This window comes from Elephas maximus, chromosome 3 (genome assembly GCF_024166365.1).
Source record: "Elephas maximus indicus isolate mEleMax1 chromosome 3, mEleMax1 primary haplotype, whole genome shotgun sequence".
Lineage (NCBI taxonomy): Eukaryota > Metazoa > Chordata > Mammalia > Proboscidea > Elephantidae > Elephas > Elephas maximus.
In genome coordinates this window covers 52,423,070-52,430,290 of record NC_064821.1, presented here as the reverse complement: position 1 = coordinate 52,430,290, position 7,221 = coordinate 52,423,070, and positions in this window count along the sequence as shown.

Genomic DNA, 7,221 nt, shown 5'->3' with positions numbered 1-7,221 from the left:
GGGATAGGCAGCAGTTATGTCAAATGAGGCAAGACTCAATCTACAAGATTGGATTTTGTCTTGAGCCAATCTCTTTTGAGATATAAAAAGGAGAAGTGAGCAGAGAAACAGGGGGACCTCAGACCAGCAAGAAAGCAGTGCCAGGAGCAGAGCACATCCTTTGGACCCAGGGTTCCTGCATGGGTAAGCCCCTAGACCAAAGGAAGATTGATGACAAGGACCTCCCTCCAGAGCCAACAGAGACAGAAAGCCTTCCCATGGAGCTGACTCACTGAATTTGGACTTCTAGTCTACTAGACTGTGAGAAAACAAATTTCTCTTCGTTAAAGCCACCCCCTTGTGGTACTTCTGTTATAGCAGCGCTAGATGACTAAGACAAGCAGGTAGTCCCCTCCCTTGGGGGGACACCGTGGATAGCTGTGGGTCCATGTGTGCAGGGACAGATTACCCAGTAATCAAGACAAGCACCTGGTTAAGGCATCAACAAAACAGGGGCACCAGCTGGCCCATAGATGCCAAGCAGACAGGACACAAGGAAAAGTCAGCACTGCAGTGGAAGGAAAGTGGCAGGGCACTAAATGAAACTGATACTATTTTATCAATTTTGTATTCGACAACAATTATGTTTTCCTTTTCATTTCAGACTGATCAGGTATAACTTCACATTCATTTCTTTCTCATCAGCCACGTAAGAATGCACTAAGCACTACACTCACTTGACTCATGACATATCTGGTCCTGTGCTGTGCAAAGTGAACAAAAATGTGTCTTCAGATTGAGCACACCCTTCTATTTGTATCACGCTCTTTGCAATTGCTCTCAGCCCCTTTGGGTATCAGCAGTCGTCCAATGAACTGTGAAGATGCAGCATCAAAAGACATAAGGTGAGTGCGCAAGTTTTTAAGTATTATTTTAAGACAAAAAACACTCTTGGAGATCTGCAGAAGGCCCACCAACAAGCGTTGTATGAAAAATGAATGAAACTATTTCCAACTGCTTTTTTTTTTTTTGTAAGTACTATTTCGTTTGACTATCTGAGACCAGGAGGACAAAATTACATGTTCCAAATTATTTTTTTTAATTACTAATTTTCAAATACAAATTTTTGTGTTAATGTCCAATTTTGAATATAAAAATTTTTAAGTAAATTTTACTTCTTTTGTGAATTTTATTGATTTTCAATTATTCAAATTTATTTGCTGTGGTAGAGCCAAAATTTAAAAAGTGACAATTTTATATCCAGGTACAATGAAATAGCAACAACTGAGTGGAGCACAAAAAAATGAAAGCCCACAGAAGGTAAAAAGAAAGGATTTGTGAATCCCTAAAGACAATTCCAAAATTAACTTCCATTTTAAATCGGAAGAGACTTTTCTGAACGCTCGAGTTTAATGAGTCCAAATCATTGTACTAGTACTGCTAGTGCTGAAATTACTAATACAATTCCAAATGTAACAGAATTTGTCCCAAATTCTGCATCCATTCCTTGCTGTAGGAAAAAAATAAATAAATAATGGTGTAGAAAGTGAAACTATTTTAGCATCTGAAATTGTTGCATCTCTGCAGACCCCATAAATAACAGAAATACAGATCCCACTTCGTGGGATAATTTTTCTTCAAATGATGTCAATTATTGGATCAAAAGAGGGCCAAGTAATTGTCAGCATCACAGTGGAGCATTTGAATATTCGTGTCTAAAATTTCTGGATGGTAAGCAAAAAAACAAGGTTCTGAAGCCAGAACATATTTCTAGGGTGGAAAGCTAATGATGAAAATTATAAGAGGGTGTGGCTCCTGTATTCTCCATCAGTTGGCTCTGTATATTGTTTTGTTTGCAAACTGTTCAGTCCTAAATTATTTAATTCTCGATTTGCTACGGATTTAATGTTCGGTACAAGTTGAATATGATTGATGAACATTAAAACAGTTCAGTTCACAGAGATTATATATTGTCATATGTAAACCGAAGACATTGTTTTGGCTGAACTTGTGAGCTGGAAACACAAATTAATGAAGACCATCAGTACTGGAAGCCGTTTTGCAAAGCGTTGTTACTGTCATTGTAACAATCGCTGAACGTGGGCTATCTTTTCGAGGCAGATATGAAATGTTTGGGTTCCCACAAAATGGAAGTTTTGGGAGTTTACTTGAACTTGTTGCTCAGTTTGATCCATTTTTAAGGTCACATCTCAAAATATGGTAGCACAGGAAAGGGCAACCCATGGTATATGTCTAAAACAATGTGTGAAGAATTAATAAAGTTAATAAGTGATAAAGTTTGATCAACTATTTTCAGAAATCAGTACAGCCTTGTATTTCAGCTTGTCTGTAGAATTCACTCCTGCTCTTTCTCATACAGATCAGCTAAGTCTTGTTTTAAGATACGTATCTCCAACAGATGGGAAACCTGTCGAGCTGTTTATCACATTTACTAGCTTAAAAAGTCATACCAGGAGAGGGGGGCCAAGATGGCGGACTAGGTGGACGCTACCGCGGATCCCTCTTGCAACAAAGACTCGGAAAAACAAGGGAATCGATCACATACATAACAATCTACGAACTCTGAACAACAAGCACAGACTTAGAGACAGAAAACGAACAAATACGGGCAGACAGCGACTGTTTTCAGAACTAGGAGCCAGCGCACCAGCTGACTACTTGGAAAATCTAGTTTCCCAGTGATGGCTCGGAGACAGCAGTCCATATCAAACCACATAAAGAAACAGACCATGACAGCTTCTCCAACCCCCCAAACAAAAGAATCAAAATCTTTCCCAAATGAAGATACAATCCTGGAATTATCAGATACAGAATATAAAAAACTAATTTACAGAATGCTTAAAGATATCACAAATGAAATTAGGACAAATGCAGAAAAAGCCAAGGAACACACTGATAAAACTGTTGAAGAACTCAAAAAGATTATTCAAGAACATAGTGGAAAAATTAACAAGTTGCAAGAATCCATAGAGAGACAGCATGTAGAAATCCAAAAGATTAACAATAAAATTACAGAATTTGACAACGCAATAGAAAGTCAGAGGAGCAGACTCGAGCAATTAGAATGTAGACTGGGACTTCTGGAGGACCAGGGAAACAACACCAACATAGCTGAAAAAAAATCAGATAAAAGAATTAAAAAAAATGAAGAAACCCTAAGAATCATGTGGGACTCTATCAAGAAGGATAACTTGCGAGTAATTGGAGTCCCAGAACAGGGAGGGGGGACAGAAAACACAGAGAAAATAGTTGAAGAACTCCTGACACAAAACTTCCCTGACATCATGAAAGAAGAAAGGATATCTATCCAAGATGCTCATCGAACCCCATTTAAGATTGATCCAAAAAGAAAAACACCAAGACATATCATCATCAAACTTGCCAAAACCAAAGACAAACAGAAAATTTTAAAAGCAGCCAGGGAGAAAAGAAAGGTTTCCTTCAAGGGAGAATCAATAAGAATAAGTTCAGACTACTCAGCAGAAACCATGCAGGCAAGAAGGGAATGGGACGACATATACAGAGCACTAAACGAGAAAAACTGCCAACCAAGGATCATATATCCAGCAAAACTCTCTATGAAATATGAAGGAGAAATTAAGATATTTACAGATAAACACAAGTTTAGAGAATTTGCAAAAACTAAACCAAGACTGCAAGAAATGCTAAAGGAGATTGTTTGGCCGGATGACCAATAATATCAGGTACCAGCACAATACAAGGTCACAAAACAGAACGTCCTGATATCAACGCAACTCAAACAGGGAAAGCACAAAAACAAACAAATTAAGACTAATTCTAAAAAATAAATAAATAAACAAAATAATACACACAACAGGAAATCATGGAAATCAATAGATAAACGATCAAAATAATCAAAAAGAGGGACTAAATATAGGAGGCATTGAACTGCCAGATGGAGAGTGATACAAGGCGAAATAGAAGGATACAAGTTAGGTTTTTACTTAGAAAAATAGGGGTAAATAAAAAGGTAACCACAAAAAGGAATATCAATTCCATAACTCAAGAAAAAAGCCAAGAAAAACGTAACGACTCAATAAACACAAAGTTAAACATTATGAAAATGAGGATCTCACAAGCTACTAAGAAAAACGTCTCAGCACAAAAAAGCATGTGGAAAAATGAAATGGCCAACAACACACATGAAAAGGCATCAAAATGACAGCACTAAAAACTTACTTATCTATAATTACGCTGAATGTAAATGGACTAAATGCACCAATAAAGAGACAGAGAGTCACGGACTGGATAAAAAAACACGATCCATCTATATGCTGCCTACAAGAGACACACCTTAGACTTAGAGACACAAACAAACTAAAACTCAAAGGATGGAAAAAAATATATCAAGCAAACAATAAGCAAAAAAGAAGAGGAGTAGCAATATTAATTTCTGACAAAATAGACTTTAGACTTAAATCCGCCACAAAGGATAAAGAAGGACACTATATAATGATAAAAGGGACAATTGATCAGGAAGACATAACCATATTAAATATTTATGCACCTAATGACAGGGCTGCAAGATACATAAAACAAATTTTAACAGAATTGAAAAGTGAGATAGACACCTCCACATATATAGTAGGAGACTTCAACACACCACTTTCGGAGAAGGACAGGACATCCAGTAAGAAGCTCAATAGAGACACGGAAGACCTACTTACAACAATCAACCAACTTGACCTCATTGACTTATACAGAACTCTCCACCCAACTGCTGCAAAGTATACTTTTTTTTCTAGTGCACATGGAACATTCTCTAGAATAGACCACATATTAGGGCATAAAACAAATCTTTCCAGAATCCAAAACATCGAAATATTACAAAGCATCTTCTCAGACCACAAGGCAATGAAGCTAGAAATCAATAACAGAAAAACTAGGGAAAAGAAATCAAATACTTGGAAAATGAACAATACCCTCCTGAAAAAAGACTGGGTTATAGAAGACATCAAGGAGGGAATAAGGAAATTCTTAGAAAGCAACGAGAATGAAAATACTTCCTATCAAAACCTCTGGGACACAGCAAAAGCAGTGCTCAGAGGCCAATTTATATCAATAAATGCACACATACAAAAAGAAGAAAGAGCCAAAATCAGAGAACTGTCCCAACAACTTGAGCAAATAGAAAGTGAGCAGCAAAAGAATCCATCAGGCACCCGAAGAAAACAAATAATAAAAATTAGAGCTGAACTAAATGAATTAGAGAACAGAAAAACAATTGAAAGAATTAACAAAGCCAAAAGCTGGTTCTTTGAAAAAATTAACAAAATTGATAAACCATTGGCTAGACTGACTAAAGAAAAACAGGAAAGGAAACAAATAACCCGAATAAGAAACGAGAAGGGCCACATCACAACAGAACCAAATGAAATCAAAAGAATCATATCAGATTACTACATAAAATTGTACTCTAACAAATTTGAAAACCTAGAAGAAATGGATAAATTCTTGGAACAATACTACTTACCTAAACTAACACATTCAGAAGTAGAACAACTAAATAGACCCATAACAAAAAAAGAGATTGAAACGGTAATCAAAAAACTCCCAACAAAAAAAAGTCCTGGCCCAGATGGCTTCACTGCAGAGTTCTACCAAACCTTCAGAGAAGACTTAACACCATTACTATTGAAGGTATTTCAAAGTATAGAAAAAGACGGAATACTACCCAACTCATTCTATGAAGCTACCATCTCCCTGATACCAAAACCAGGTAAAGACAATACAAAAAAAGAAAATTTTAGACCTATATCCCTCATGAACATAGATGCAAAAATCCTTAATAAAATTCTAGCCAATAGAATCCAACAACACAACAAAAAAATAATTCACCCTGATCAAGTGGGATTTATACCAGGTATGCAAGGCTGGTTTAATATCAGAAAAACCATTAATGTAATCCATCACATAAATAAAACAAAAGACAAAAACCACATGATCTTATCAATTGATGCAGAAAAGGCATTTGACAAAGTCCAACACCCATTTATGATAAAAACTCTCACCAAAATAGGAATTGAAGGAAAATTCCTCAACATAATAAAGGGCATATATGCAAAGCCAACGGCCAATATCACTCTAAATGGAGAGAACCTGAAAGCATTTCCCTTGAGAACGGGAACCAGACAAGGATGCCCTTTATCACCGCTCTTATTCAGCATCGTACTTGAAGTCCTAGCCAGGGCAATTAGGCTAGACAAAGAAATAAAGCGTATCCAGATTGGTAAGGAGGAAGTAAAGTTATCACTATTTGCAGATGACATGATCGTATACATGGAAAACCCTAAGAAATCCTCCAGAAAACTACTGAAACTAATAGAAGAGTTTGGAAGAGTCTCAGGATATAAAATAAACATACAAAAATCACTTGGATTCCTCTACATCAACAAAAAGAACACCGAAGAGGAAATCACCAAATCAATACCATTCACAGTAGCCCCCAAGAAGATAAAATACTTAGGAATAAATCTTACCAAGGATGTAAAAGACCTATACAAAGAAAACTATAAAACTCTGCTACAAGAAATTCGAAAGGACACACTTAAATGGAAAAACATACCCTGCTCATGGATAGGAAGACTTAACATAGTAAAAATGTCTATTCTACCAAAAGCCATTTATACATACAACGCACTTCCAATCCAAATACCAATGTCATACTTTAAGGGAATAGAGAAACAAATCACTAATTTCATATGGAAAGGAAAGAACCCCCGGATAAGCAAAACATTACTGAAAAAGAAGAAGAAAGTGGGAGACCTCACCCTACCTGATTTCAGAACCTATTATATAGCTACAGTAGTCAAAACAGCCTGGTACTGGTACAACAACAGGCACATAGACCAATGGAACAGAATTGAGAATCCAGATATAAATCCATCCATTTATGAGCAGCTGATATTTGACAAAGGACCAGTGTCAGTCAATTGGGGAAATAATAGTCTTTTTAACAAATGGTGCTGGCATACCTGGATATCCATTTGCAAAAGAATGAAACAGGACCCATACCTCACACCATGCACAAAAACTAACTCCAAGTGGATCAAAGACCTAAACATAAAGACTAAAACGATAAAAATCATGGAAGAAAAAATAGGATCTACCCTAGGAGCCCTAATACAGGGCATAAACAGAATACAAAACATTACCAAAAATGATGAAGAGAAACCAGATAACTGGGAGCTCCTAAAAATC